This window comes from Lissotriton vulgaris, unplaced genomic scaffold, assembly GCF_964263255.1.
Source record: "Lissotriton vulgaris unplaced genomic scaffold, aLisVul1.2 SCAFFOLD_1527, whole genome shotgun sequence".
Classification (NCBI taxonomy): domain Eukaryota; kingdom Metazoa; phylum Chordata; class Amphibia; order Caudata; family Salamandridae; genus Lissotriton; species Lissotriton vulgaris.
Genome location: NW_028241337.1, coordinates 186001 through 199067, shown reverse-complemented (window position 1 = coordinate 199067; position 13067 = coordinate 186001). Strand labels below are relative to the sequence as shown.

General features: G+C 38.7%; 16 non-coding genes across 16 annotated transcripts; all 16 read left to right on the top strand.

Annotated features, from left to right (window-relative positions):
• Positions 1-129: 129 nt before the first annotated feature.
• TRNAK-UUU (transfer RNA lysine (anticodon UUU)) lies at positions 130-202 on the top strand. The gene has a single exon. It is a non-coding gene; the product is annotated as a tRNA-Lys (tRNA).
• A 339-nt stretch (positions 203-541) lies between these two features.
• TRNAR-UCU (transfer RNA arginine (anticodon UCU)) lies at positions 542-632 on the top strand. The gene is given in 2 exon segments: positions 542-578; positions 597-632. It is a non-coding gene; the product is annotated as a tRNA-Arg (tRNA).
• A 1226-nt stretch (positions 633-1858) lies between these two features.
• On the top strand, positions 1859-1931 carry TRNAK-UUU (transfer RNA lysine (anticodon UUU)). Its single transcript has one exon. It is a non-coding gene; the product is annotated as a tRNA-Lys (tRNA).
• A 339-nt stretch (positions 1932-2270) lies between these two features.
• TRNAR-UCU (transfer RNA arginine (anticodon UCU)) lies at positions 2271-2361 on the top strand. Its single transcript is given in 2 exon segments — positions 2271-2307; positions 2326-2361. It is a non-coding gene; the product is annotated as a tRNA-Arg (tRNA).
• Positions 2362-3587: 1226 nt separating this feature from the next.
• On the top strand, positions 3588-3660 carry TRNAK-UUU (transfer RNA lysine (anticodon UUU)). Its single transcript has one exon. It is a non-coding gene; the product is annotated as a tRNA-Lys (tRNA).
• Positions 3661-3999: 339 nt separating this feature from the next.
• Positions 4000-4090, top strand: TRNAR-UCU (transfer RNA arginine (anticodon UCU)). Its single transcript is given in 2 exon segments — positions 4000-4036; positions 4055-4090. It is a non-coding gene; the product is annotated as a tRNA-Arg (tRNA).
• A 1226-nt stretch (positions 4091-5316) lies between these two features.
• TRNAK-UUU (transfer RNA lysine (anticodon UUU)) lies at positions 5317-5389 on the top strand. The gene has a single exon. It is a non-coding gene; the product is annotated as a tRNA-Lys (tRNA).
• Positions 5390-5728: 339 nt separating this feature from the next.
• On the top strand, positions 5729-5819 carry TRNAR-UCU (transfer RNA arginine (anticodon UCU)). The gene is given in 2 exon segments: positions 5729-5765; positions 5784-5819. It is a non-coding gene; the product is annotated as a tRNA-Arg (tRNA).
• A 1226-nt stretch (positions 5820-7045) lies between these two features.
• On the top strand, positions 7046-7118 carry TRNAK-UUU (transfer RNA lysine (anticodon UUU)). Its single transcript has one exon. It is a non-coding gene; the product is annotated as a tRNA-Lys (tRNA).
• Positions 7119-7457: 339 nt separating this feature from the next.
• TRNAR-UCU (transfer RNA arginine (anticodon UCU)) lies at positions 7458-7548 on the top strand. The gene is given in 2 exon segments: positions 7458-7494; positions 7513-7548. It is a non-coding gene; the product is annotated as a tRNA-Arg (tRNA).
• A 1226-nt stretch (positions 7549-8774) lies between these two features.
• TRNAK-UUU (transfer RNA lysine (anticodon UUU)) lies at positions 8775-8847 on the top strand. Its single transcript has one exon. It is a non-coding gene; the product is annotated as a tRNA-Lys (tRNA).
• Positions 8848-9186: 339 nt separating this feature from the next.
• TRNAR-UCU (transfer RNA arginine (anticodon UCU)) lies at positions 9187-9277 on the top strand. The gene is given in 2 exon segments: positions 9187-9223; positions 9242-9277. It is a non-coding gene; the product is annotated as a tRNA-Arg (tRNA).
• A 1227-nt stretch (positions 9278-10504) lies between these two features.
• TRNAK-UUU (transfer RNA lysine (anticodon UUU)) lies at positions 10505-10577 on the top strand. The gene has a single exon. It is a non-coding gene; the product is annotated as a tRNA-Lys (tRNA).
• Positions 10578-10916: 339 nt separating this feature from the next.
• TRNAR-UCU (transfer RNA arginine (anticodon UCU)) lies at positions 10917-11007 on the top strand. The gene is given in 2 exon segments: positions 10917-10953; positions 10972-11007. It is a non-coding gene; the product is annotated as a tRNA-Arg (tRNA).
• Positions 11008-12233: 1226 nt separating this feature from the next.
• On the top strand, positions 12234-12306 carry TRNAK-UUU (transfer RNA lysine (anticodon UUU)). Its single transcript has one exon. It is a non-coding gene; the product is annotated as a tRNA-Lys (tRNA).
• A 339-nt stretch (positions 12307-12645) lies between these two features.
• Positions 12646-12736, top strand: TRNAR-UCU (transfer RNA arginine (anticodon UCU)). The gene is given in 2 exon segments: positions 12646-12682; positions 12701-12736. It is a non-coding gene; the product is annotated as a tRNA-Arg (tRNA).
• The last annotated feature ends 331 nt before the right edge of the window (positions 12737-13067 follow it).

The following is a 13067-nucleotide window of genomic DNA, read 5'->3' as shown; positions in this document are numbered from 1 at the left end:
TTAAAATATCAATTCATTATTAAACTCTAGAATATTGATTGCTAATATATGTAATTATATAAATATACAAAGTGTAGGTCAGTGTACGTCCACATTTGTTTAGCTGATTTTAAGGTAGAGTATAGCAGAGCCTGGATAGCTCAGTCGGTAGAGCATCAGACTTTTAATCTGAGGGTCCAGGGTTCAAGTCCCTGTTCAGGCGGTTGTTTCCTTTAAAGAAAAAGTACTCTAATTGTATGCTCTTTTTGTGGACCCCTGCATGACGAATAAGATATTCCATTACTAAAATTGCAAAAACGTCTTTCATGGAGTTGTGAAATACACATCTGTCTCACATATTATGTGCCATTTGACTAAACTTAAGTCGTACGTAGATTTACCAATGGTATCATGTAGTCTGAGACGGTGAATATCATTTCACCAATTCAATATTCAAAATATAGCCATGGTTATAGTATCAAATGAACTTTATAAAGCTGATCAACAGCTAATAGCTCATTATTTCATTTCAGAACATCTCTGCACCTCATTATAGCAGATTGGCTCTGTGGCGCAATGGATAGCGCATTGGACTTCTAGGTGAATGTAAAAAAGATATTCAAAGGTTGTGGGTTCGAATCCCACCAGAGTCAGTTTTATCCCTGTTATCCTGTTATCCCAAGTACCAATTCATTATTATATTCTCTGTATTTAGTACTAATACCGGCAACCATCTTAACCCCTTGCGTGCTGATGACAGAACGGTTCCGTCATCAGCTACGGGTGAGCTGTGCTGATGACGAAACCGTTCCGTCATGACTCCGCCCGAGCAAGGCGGAGTCAGCACAGGCGGAAAATACGCCCCGCACGCAAGGGGTTAAAAAAACGTAGTGATAGTTGGGACACTTCCTAATGTTGATAATGTCATTTTGTGTATTGCTGCCTCAGAGCCTGGATAGCTCAGTCGGTAGAGCATCAGACTTTTAATCCGAGGGTCCAGGGTTCAAGTCCCTGTTCAGGCGGCTTGGTTAAAAAAAATGTATATCAATTGCATACTCTTTTCAGGATCCAATGAATGGGAAGTCCAATTACAGATGGTTCAAAAAAGTCTTGATCGAGTCCTTACATACCCATCTGTGCTCTACTTTCTTTGACAAGGGTTAAGAAGACTTACCCAAACTGTATCATGTAGTTTGACATGTTGATTATCTTTTATCCAATTCAATGTTCAAAATGTAAGCTAGTGTCCGATTAATTTGATAAAGTTGGTCAACAACTTATAGGTCATCTTTTTATTTGTGAATCTCTGATCACCTTGTTGAATCAGGTCGGATCTCTGGTGCAATGGATTGCGGCTTGGAGTCCTAGGCGAATGTAGCAAAAGCATTCAAACGCTAAGGGTTCGAACACCAACTGGGTCAATTTTTTCCCTCCTCTATTTTATAACTAATTGAAACAGTAACCAGCAATCCTGCTTCTCCATCACCAGAAACATTTACCAAAATGGCAGTGAAAGAAAGTCTACTTAAACAGAGACTGTTTGCTTTGAAAATGTTGCATAGTCTATGCCCAAGAGGAAATTCCCAATGATACTGCTGAAAATGTAATTTAGGAGTTAGTAATAGTATTTGGCCCTTTATTAATTTCACAGTGTCATTTTAAACACGTGATTTCTATGTCATCCGAAAATGAGATAGTACAAATTTCCGGAGTTATAATGGATTACGTGTGCTGCTGAAATTTCAAATGCTTAAAATATCAATTCATTATTAAACTCTAGAATATTGATTGCTAATATATGTAATTATATAAATATACAAAGTGTAGGTCAGTGTACGTCCACATTTGTTTAGCTGATTATAAGGTAGAGTATAGCAGAGCCTGGATAGCTCAGTCGGTAGAGCATCAGACTTTTAATCTGAGGGTCCAGGGTTCAAGTCCCTGTTCAGGCGGTTGTTTCCTTTAAAGAAAAAGTACTCTAATTGTATGCTCTTTTTGTGGACCCCTGCATGACGAATAAGATATTCCATTACTAAAATTGCAAAAACGTCTTTCATGGAGTTGTGAAATACACATCTGTCTCACATATTATGTGCCATTTGACTAAACTTAAGTCGTACGTAGATTTACCAATGGTATCATGTAGTCTGAGACGGTGAATATCATTTCACCAATTCAATATTCAAAATATAGCCATGGTTATAGTATCAAATGAACTTTATAAAGCTGATCAACAGCTAATAGCTCATTATTTCATTTCAGAACATCTCTGCACCTCATTATAGCAGATTGGCTCTGTGGCGCAATGGATAGCGCATTGGACTTCTAGGTGAATGTAAAAAAGATATTCAAAGGTTGTGGGTTCGAATCCCACCAGAGTCAGTTTTATCCCTGTTATCCTGTTATCCCAAGTACCAATTCATTATTATATTCTCTGTATTTAGTACTAATACCGGCAACCATCTTAACCCCTTGCGTGCTGATGACAGAACGGTTCCGTCATCAGCTACGGGTGAGCTGTGCTGATGACGAAACCGTTCCGTCATGACTCCGCCCGAGCAAGGCGGAGTCAGCACAGGCGGAAAATACGCCCCGCACGCAAGGGGTTAAAAAAACGTAGTGATAGTTGGGACACTTCCTAATGTTGATAATGTCATTTTGTGAATTGCTGCCTCAGAGCCTGGATAGCTCAGTCGGTAGAGCATCAGACTTTTAATCCGAGGGTCCAGGGTTCAAGTCCCTGTTCAGGCGGCTTGGTTAAAAAAAATGTATATCAATTGCATACTCTTTTCAGGATCCAATGAATGGGAAGTCCAATTACAGATGGTTCAAAAAAGTCTTGATCGAGTCCTTACATACCCATCTGTGCTCTACTTTCTTTGACAAGGGTTAAGAAGACTTACCCAAACTGTATCATGTAGTTTGACATGTTGATTATCTTTTATCCAATTCAATGTTCAAAATGTAAGCTAGTGTCCGATTAATTTGATAAAGTTGGTCAACAACTTATAGGTCATCTTTTTATTTGTGAATCTCTGATCACCTTGTTGAATCAGGTCGGATCTCTGGTGCAATGGATTGCGGCTTGGAGTCCTAGGCGAATGTAGCAAAAGCATTCAAACGCTAAGGGTTCGAACACCAACTGGGTCAATTTTATCCCTCCTCTATTTTATAACTAATTGAAACAGTAACCAGCAATCCTGCTTCTCCATCACCAGAAACATTTACCAAAATGGCAGTGAAAGAAAGTCTACTTAAACAGAGACTGTTTGCTTTGAAAATGTTGCATAGTCTATGCCCAAGAGGAAATTCCCAATGATACTGCTGAAAATGTAATTTAGGAGTTAGTAATAGTATTTGGCCCTTTATTAATTTCACAGTGTCATTTTAAACACGTGATTTCTATGTCATCCGAAAATGAGATAGTACAAATTTCCGGAGTTATAATGGATTACGTGTGCTGCTGAAATTTCAAATGCTTAAAATATCAATTCATTATTAAACTCTAGAATATTGATTGCTAATATATGTAATTATATAAATATACAAAGTGTAGGTCAGTGTACGTCCACATTTGTTTAGCTGATTTTAAGGTAGAGTATAGCAGAGCCTGGATAGCTCAGTCGGTAGAGCATCAGACTTTTAATCTGAGGGTCCAGGGTTCAAGTCCCTGTTCAGGCGGTTGTTTCCTTTAAAGAAAAAGTACTCTAATTGTATGCTCTTTTTGTGGACCCCTGCATGACGAATAAGATATTCCATTACTAAAATTGCAAAAACGTCTTTCATGGAGTTGTGAAATACACATCTGTCTCACATATTATGTGCCATTTGACTAAACTTAAGTCGTACGTAGATTTACCAATGGTATCATGTAGTCTGAGACGGTGAATATCATTTCACCAATTCAATATTCAAAATATAGCCATGGTTATAGTATCAAATGAACTTTATAAAGCTGATCAACAGCTAATAGCTCATTATTTCATTTCAGAACATCTCTGCACCTCATTATAGCAGATTGGCTCTGTGGCGCAATGGATAGCGCATTGGACTTCTAGGTGAATGTAAAAAAGATATTCAAAGGTTGTGGGTTCGAATCCCACCAGAGTCAGTTTTATCCCTGTTATCCTGTTATCCCAAGTACCAATTCATTATTATATTCTCTGTATTTAGTACTAATACCGGCAACCATCTTAACCCCTTGCGTGCTGATGACAGAACGGTTCCGTCATCAGCTACGGGTGAGCTGTGCTGATGACGAAACCGTTCCGTCATGACTCCGCCCGAGCAAGGCGGAGTCAGCACAGGCGGAAAATACGCCCCGCACGCAAGGGGTTAAAAAAACGTAGTGATAGTTGGGACACTTCCTAATGTTGATAATGTCATTTTGTGTATTGCTGCCTCAGAGCCTGGATAGCTCAGTCGGTAGAGCATCAGACTTTTAATCCGAGGGTCCAGGGTTCAAGTCCCTGTTCAGGCGGCTTGGTTAAAAAAAATGTATATCAATTGCATACTCTTTTCAGGATCCAATGAATGGGAAGTCCAATTACAGATGGTTCAAAAAAGTCTTGATCGAGTCCTTACATACCCATCTGTGCTCTACTTTCTTTGACAAGGGTTAAGAAGACTTACCCAAACTGTATCATGTAGTTTGACATGTTGATTATCTTTTATCCAATTCAATGTTCAAAATGTAAGCTAGTGTCCGATTAATTTGATAAAGTTGGTCAACAACTTATAGGTCATCTTTTTATTTGTGAATCTCTGATCACCTTGTTGAATCAGGTCGGATCTCTGGTGCAATGGATTGCGGCTTGGAGTCCTAGGCGAATGTAGCAAAAGCATTCAAACGCTAAGGGTTCGAACACCAACTGGGTCAATTTTATCCCTCCTCTATTTTATAACTAATTGAAACAGTAACCAGCAATCCTGCTTCTCCATCACCAGAAACATTTACCAAAATGGCAGTGAAAGAAAGTCTACTTAAACAGAGACTGTTTGCTTTGAAAATGTTGCATAGTCTATGCCCAAGAGGAAATTCCCAATGATACTGCTGAAAATGTAATTTAGGAGTTAGTAATAGTATTTGGCCCTTTATTAATTTCACAGTGTCATTTTAAACACGTGATTTCTATGTCATCCGAAAATGAGATAGTACAAATTTCCGGAGTTATAATGGATTACGTGTGCTGCTGAAATTTCAAATGCTTAAAATATCAATTCATTATTAAACTCTAGAATATTGATTGCTAATATATGTAATTATATAAATATACAAAGTGTAGGTCAGTGTACGTCCACATTTGTTTAGCTGATTTTAAGGTAGAGTATAGCAGAGCCTGGATAGCTCAGTCGGTAGAGCATCAGACTTTTAATCTGAGGGTCCAGGGTTCAAGTCCCTGTTCAGGCGGTTGTTTCCTTTAAAGAAAAAGTACTCTAATTGTATGCTCTTTTTGTGGACCCCTGCATGACGAATAAGATATTCCATTACTAAAATTGCAAAAACGTCTTTCATGGAGTTGTGAAATACACATCTGTCTCACATATTATGTGCCATTTGACTAAACTTAAGTCGTACGTAGATTTACCAATGGTATCATGTAGTCTGAGACGGTGAATATCATTTCACCAATTCAATATTCAAAATATAGCCATGGTTATAGTATCAAATGAACTTTATAAAGCTGATCAACAGCTAATAGCTCATTATTTCATTTCAGAACATCTCTGCACCTCATTATAGCAGATTGGCTCTGTGGCGCAATGGATAGCGCATTGGACTTCTAGGTGAATGTAAAAAAGATATTCAAAGGTTGTGGGTTCGAATCCCACCAGAGTCAGTTTTATCCCTGTTATCCTGTTATCCCAAGTACCAATTCATTATTATATTCTCTGTATTTAGTACTAATACCGGCAACCATCTTAACCCCTTGCGTGCTGATGACAGAACGGTTCCGTCATCAGCTACGGGTGAGCTGTGCTGATGACGAAACCGTTCCGTCATGACTCCGCCCGAGCAAGGCGGAGTCAGCACAGGCGGAAAATACGCCCCGCACGCAAGGGGTTAAAAAAACGTAGTGATAGTTGGGACACTTCCTAATGTTGATAATGTCATTTTGTGTATTGCTGCCTCAGAGCCTGGATAGCTCAGTCGGTAGAGCATCAGACTTTTAATCCGAGGGTCCAGGGTTCAAGTCCCTGTTCAGGCGGCTTGGTTAAAAAAAATGTATATCAATTGCATACTCTTTTCAGGATCCAATGAATGGGAAGTCCAATTACAGATGGTTCAAAAAAGTCTTGATCGAGTCCTTACATACCCATCTGTGCTCTACTTTCTTTGACAAGGGTTAAGAAGACTTACCCAAACTGTATCATGTAGTTTGACATGTTGATTATCTTTTATCCAATTCAATGTTCAAAATGTAAGCTAGTGTCCGATTAATTTGATAAAGTTGGTCAACAACTTATAGGTCATCTTTTTATTTGTGAATCTCTGATCACCTTGTTGAATCAGGTCGGATCTCTGGTGCAATGGATTGCGGCTTGGAGTCCTAGGCGAATGTAGCAAAAGCATTCAAACGCTAAGGGTTCGAACACCAACTGGGTCAATTTTTTCCCTCCTCTATTTTATAACTAATTGAAACAGTAACCAGCAATCCTGCTTCTCCATCACCAGAAACATTTACCAAAATGGCAGTGAAAGAAAGTCTACTTAAACAGAGACTGTTTGCTTTGAAAATGTTGCATAGTCTATGCCCAAGAGGAAATTCCCAATGATACTGCTGAAAATGTAATTTAGGAGTTAGTAATAGTATTTGGCCCTTTATTAATTTCACAGTGTCATTTTAAACACGTGATTTCTATGTCATCCGAAAATGAGATAGTACAAATTTCCGGAGTTATAATGGATTACGTGTGCTGCTGAAATTTCAAATGCTTAAAATATCAATTCATTATTAAACTCTAGAATATTGATTGCTAATATATGTAATTATATAAATATACAAAGTGTAGGTCAGTGTACGTCCACATTTGTTTAGCTGATTTTAAGGTAGAGTATAGCAGAGCCTGGATAGCTCAGTCGGTAGAGCATCAGACTTTTAATCTGAGGGTCCAGGGTTCAAGTCCCTGTTCAGGCGGTTGTTTCCTTTAAAGAAAAAGTACTCTAATTGTATGCTCTTTTTGTGGACCCCTGCATGACGAATAAGATATTCCATTACTAAAATTGCAAAAACGTCTTTCATGGAGTTGTGAAATACACATCTGTCTCACATATTATGTGCCATTTGACTAAACTTAAGTCGTACGTAGATTTACCAATGGTATCATGTAGTCTGAGACGGTGAATATCATTTCACCAATTCAATATTCAAAATATAGCCATGGTTATAGTATCAAATGAACTTTATAAAGCTGATCAACAGCTAATAGCTCATTATTTCATTTCAGAACATCTCTGCACCTCATTATAGCAGATTGGCTCTGTGGCGCAATGGATAGCGCATTGGACTTCTAGGTGAATGTAAAAAAGATATTCAAAGGTTGTGGGTTCGAATCCCACCAGAGTCAGTTTTATCCCTGTTATCCTGTTATCCCAAGTACCAATTCATTATTATATTCTCTGTATTTAGTACTAATACCGGCAACCATCTTAACCCCTTGCGTGCTGATGACAGAACGGTTCCGTCATCAGCTACGGGTGAGCTGTGCTGATGACGAAACCGTTCCGTCATGACTCCGCCCGAGCAAGGCGGAGTCAGCACAGGCGGAAAATACGCCCCGCACGCAAGGGGTTAAAAAAACGTAGTGATAGTTGGGACACTTCCTAATGTTGATAATGTCATTTTGTGTATTGCTGCCTCAGAGCCTGGATAGCTCAGTCGGTAGAGCATCAGACTTTTAATCCGAGGGTCCAGGGTTCAAGTCCCTGTTCAGGCGGCTTGGTTAAAAAAAATGTATATCAATTGCATACTCTTTTCAGGATCCAATGAATGGGAAGTCCAATTACAGATGGTTCAAAAAAGTCTTGATCGAGTCCTTACATACCCATCTGTGCTCTACTTTCTTTGACAAGGGTTAAGAAGACTTACCCAAACTGTATCATGTAGTTTGACATGTTGATTATCTTTTATCCAATTCAATGTTCAAAATGTAAGCTAGTGTCCGATTAATTTGATAAAGTTGGTCAACAACTTATAGGTCATCTTTTTATTTGTGAATCTCTGATCACCTTGTTGAATCAGGTCGGATCTCTGGTGCAATGGATTGCGGCTTGGAGTCCTAGGCGAATGTAGCAAAAGCATTCAAACGCTAAGGGTTCGAACACCAACTGGGTCAATTTTATCCCTCCTCTATTTTATAACTAATTGAAACAGTAACCAGCAATCCTGCTTCTCCATCACCAGAAACATTTACCAAAATGGCAGTGAAAGAAAGTCTACTTAAACAGAGACTGTTTGCTTTGAAAATGTTGCATAGTCTATGCCCAAGAGGAAATTCCCAATGATACTGCTGAAAATGTAATTTAGGAGTTAGTAATAGTATTTGGCCCTTTATTAATTTCACAGTGTCATTTTAAACACGTGATTTCTATGTCATCCGAAAATGAGATAGTACAAATTTCCGGAGTTATAATGGATTACGTGTGCTGCTGAAATTTCAAATGCTTAAAATATCAATTCATTATTAAACTCTAGAATATTGATTGCTAATATATGTAATTATATAAATATACAAAGTGTAGGTCAGTGTACGTCCACATTTGTTTAGCTGATTTTAAGGTAGAGTATAGCAGAGCCTGGATAGCTCAGTCGGTAGAGCATCAGACTTTTAATCTGAGGGTCCAGGGTTCAAGTCCCTGTTCAGGCGGTTGTTTCCTTTAAAGAAAAAGTACTCTAATTGTATGCTCTTTTTGTGGACCCCTGCATGACGAATAAGATATTCCATTACTAAAATTGCAAAAACGTCTTTCATGGAGTTGTGAAATACACATCTGTCTCACATATTATGTGCCATTTGACTAAACTTAAGTCGTACGTAGATTTACCAATGGTATCATGTAGTCTGAGACGGTGAATATCATTTCACCAATTCAATATTCAAAATATAGCCATGGTTATAGTATCAAATGAACTTTATAAAGCTGATCAACAGCTAATAGCTCATTATTTCATTTCAGAACATCTCTGCACCTCATTATAGCAGATTGGCTCTGTGGCGCAATGGATAGCGCATTGGACTTCTAGGTGAATGTAAAAAAGATATTCAAAGGTTGTGGGTTCGAATCCCACCAGAGTCAGTTTTATCCCTGTTATCCTGTAAATTCCAAGTACCAATTCATTATTATATTCTCTGTATTTAGTACTAATACCGGCAACCATCTTAACCCCTTGCGTGCTGATGACAGAACGGTTCCGTCATCAGCTACGGGTGAGCTGTGCTGATGACGAAACCGTTCTGTCATGACTCCGCCCGAGCAAGGCGGAGTCAGCACAGGCGGAAAATACGCCCTGCACGCAAGGGGTTAAAAAAACGTAGTGATAGTTGGGACACTTCCTAATGTTGATAATGTCATTTTGTGTATTGCTGCCTCAGAGCCTGGATAGCTCAGTCGGTAGAGCATCAGACTTTTAATCCGAGGGTCCAGGGTTCAAGTCCCTGTTCAGGCGGCTTGGTTAAAAAAAATGTATATCAATTGCATACTCTTTTCAGGATCCAATGAATGGGAAGTCCAATTACAGATGGTTCAAAAAAGTCTTGATCGAGTCCTTACATACCCATCTGTGCTCTACTTTCTTTGACAAGGGTTAAGAAGACTTACCCAAACTGTATCATGTAGTTTGACATGTTGATTATCTTTTATCCAATTCAATGTTCAAAATGTAAGCTAGTGTCCGATTAATTTGATAAAGTTGGTCAACAACTTATAGGTCATCTTTTTATTTGTGAATCTCTGATCACCTTGTTGAATCAGGTCGGATCTCTGGTGCAATGGATTGCGGCTTGGAGTCCTAGGCGAATGTAGCAAAAGCATTCAAACGCTAAGGGTTCGAACACCAACTGGGTCAATTTTTTCCCTCCTCTATTTTATAACTAATTGAAACAGTAACCAGCAATCCTGCTTCTCCATCACCAGAAACATTTACCAAAATGGCAGTGAAAGAAAGTCTACTTAAACAGAGACTGTTTGCTTTGAAAATGTTGCATAGTCTATGCCCAAGAGGAAATTCCCAATGATACTGCTGAAAATGTAATTTAGGAGTTAGTAATAGTATTTGGCCCTTTATTAATTTCACAGTGTCATTTTAAACACGTGATTTCTATGTCATCCGAAAATGAGATAGTACAAATTTCCGGAGTTATAATGGATTACGTGTGCTGCTGAAATTTCAAATGCTTAAAATATCAATTCATTATTAAACTCTAGAATATTGATTGCTAATATATGTAATTATATAAATATACAAAGTGTAGGTCAGTGTACGTCCACATTTGTTTAGCTGATTATAAGGTAGAGTATAGCAGAGCCTGGATAGCTCAGTCGGTAGAGCATCAGACTTTTAATCTGAGGGTCCAGGGTTCAAGTCCCTGTTCAGGCGGTTGTTTCCTTTAAAGAAAAAGTACTCTAATTGTATGCTCTTTTTGTGGACCCCTGCATGACGAATAAGATATTCCATTACTAAAATTGCAAAAACGTCTTTCATGGAGTTGTGAAATACACATCTGTCTCACATATTATGTGCCATTTGACTAAACTTAAGTCGTACGTAGATTTACCAATGGTATCATGTAGTCTGAGACGGTGAATATCATTTCACCAATTCAATATTCAAAATATAGCCATGGTTATAGTATCAAATGAACTTTATAAAGCTGATCAACAGCTAATAGCTCATTATTGCATTTCAGAACATCTCTGCACCTCATTATAGCAGATTGGCTCTGTGGCGCAATGGATAGCGCATTGGACTTCTAGGTGAATGTAAAAAAGATATTCAAAGGTTGTGGGTTCGAATCCCACCAGAGTCAGTTTTATCCCTGTTATCCTGTTATCCCAAGTACCAATTCATTATTATATTCTCTGTATTTAGTACTAATACCGGCAACCATCTTAACCCCTTGCGTGCTGATGACAGAACGGTTCCGTCATCAGCTACGGGTGAGCTGTGCTGATGACGAAACCGTTCCGTCATGACTCCGCCCGAGCAAGGCGGAGTCAGCACAGGCGGAAAATACGCCCCGCACGCAAGGGGTTAAAAAAACGTAGTGATAGTTGGGACACTTCCTAATGTTGATAATGTCATTTTGTGTATTGCTGCCTCAGAGCCTGGATAGCTCAGTCGGTAGAGCATCAGACTTTTAATCCGAGGGTCCAGGGTTCAAGTCCCTGTTCAGGCGGCTTGGTTAAAAAAAATGTATATCAATTGCATACTCTTTTCAGGATCCAATGAATGGGAAGTCCAATTACAGATGGTTCAAAAAAGTCTTGATCGAGTCCTTACATACCCATCTGTGCTCTACTTTCTTTGACAAGGGTTAAGAAGACTTACCCAAACTGTATCATGTAGTTTGACATGTTGATTATCTTTTATCCAATTCAATGTTCAAAATGTAAGCTAGTGTCCGATTAATTTGATAAAGTTGGTCAACAACTTATAGGTCATCTTTTTATTTGTGAATCTCTGATCACCTTGTTGAATCAGGTCGGATCTCTGGTGCAATGGATTGCGGCTTGGAGTCCTAGGCGAATGTAGCAAAAGCATTCAAACGCTAAGGGTTCGAACACCAACTGGGTCAATTTTATCCCTCCTCTATTTTATAACTAATTGAAACAGTAACCAGCAATCCTGCTTCTCCATCACCAGAAACATTTACCAAAATGGCAGTGAAAGAAAGTCTACTTAAACAGAGACTGTTTGCTTTGAAAATGTTGCATAGTCTATGCCCAAGAGGAAATTCCCAATGATACTGCTGAAAATGTAATTTAGGAGTTAGTAATAGTATTTGGCCCTTTATTAATTTCACAGTGTCATTTTAAACACGTGATTTCTATGTCATCCGAAAATGAGATAGTACAAATTTCCGGAGTTATAATGGATTACGTGTGCTGCTGAAATTTCAAATGCTTAAAATATCAATTCATTATTAAACTCTAGAATATTGATTGCTAATATATGTAATTATATAAATATACAAAGTGTAGGTCAGTGTACGTCCACATTTGTTTAGCTGATTTTAAGGTAGAGTATAGCAGAGCCTGGATAGCTCAGTCGGTAGAGCATCAGACTTTTAATCTGAGGGTCCAGGGTTCAAGTCCCTGTTCAGGCGGTTGTTTCCTTTAAAGAAAAAGTACTCTAATTGTATGCTCTTTTTGTGGACCCCTGCATGACGAATAAGATATTCCATTACTAAAATTGCAAAAACGTCTTTCATGGAGTTGTGAAATACACATCTGTCTCACATATTATGTGCCATTTGACTAAACTTAAGTCGTACGTAGATTTACCAATGGTATCATGTAGTCTGAGACGGTGAATATCATTTCACCAATTCAATATTCAAAATATAGCCATGGTTATAGTATCAAATGAACTTTATAAAGCTGATCAACAGCTAATAGCTCATTATTTCATTTCAGAACATCTCTGCACCTCATTATAGCAGATTGGCTCTGTGGCGCAATGGATAGCGCATTGGACTTCTAGGTGAATGTAAAAAAGATATTCAAAGGTTGTGGGTTCGAATCCCACCAGAGTCAGTTTTATCCCTGTTATCCTGTTATCCCAAGTACCAATTCATTATTATATTCTCTGTATTTAGTACTAATACCGGCAACCATCTTAACCCCTTGCGTGCTGATGACAGAACGGTTCCGTCATCAGCTACGGGTGAGCTGTGCTGATGACGAAACCGTTCCGTCATGACTCCGCCCGAGCAAGGCGGAGTCAGCACAGGCGGAAAATACGCCCCGCACGCAAGGGGTTAAAAAAACGTAGTGATAGTTGGGACACTTCCTAATGTTGATAATGTCATTTTGTGTATTGCTGCCTCAGAGCCTGGATAGCTCAGTCGGTAGAGCATCAGACTTT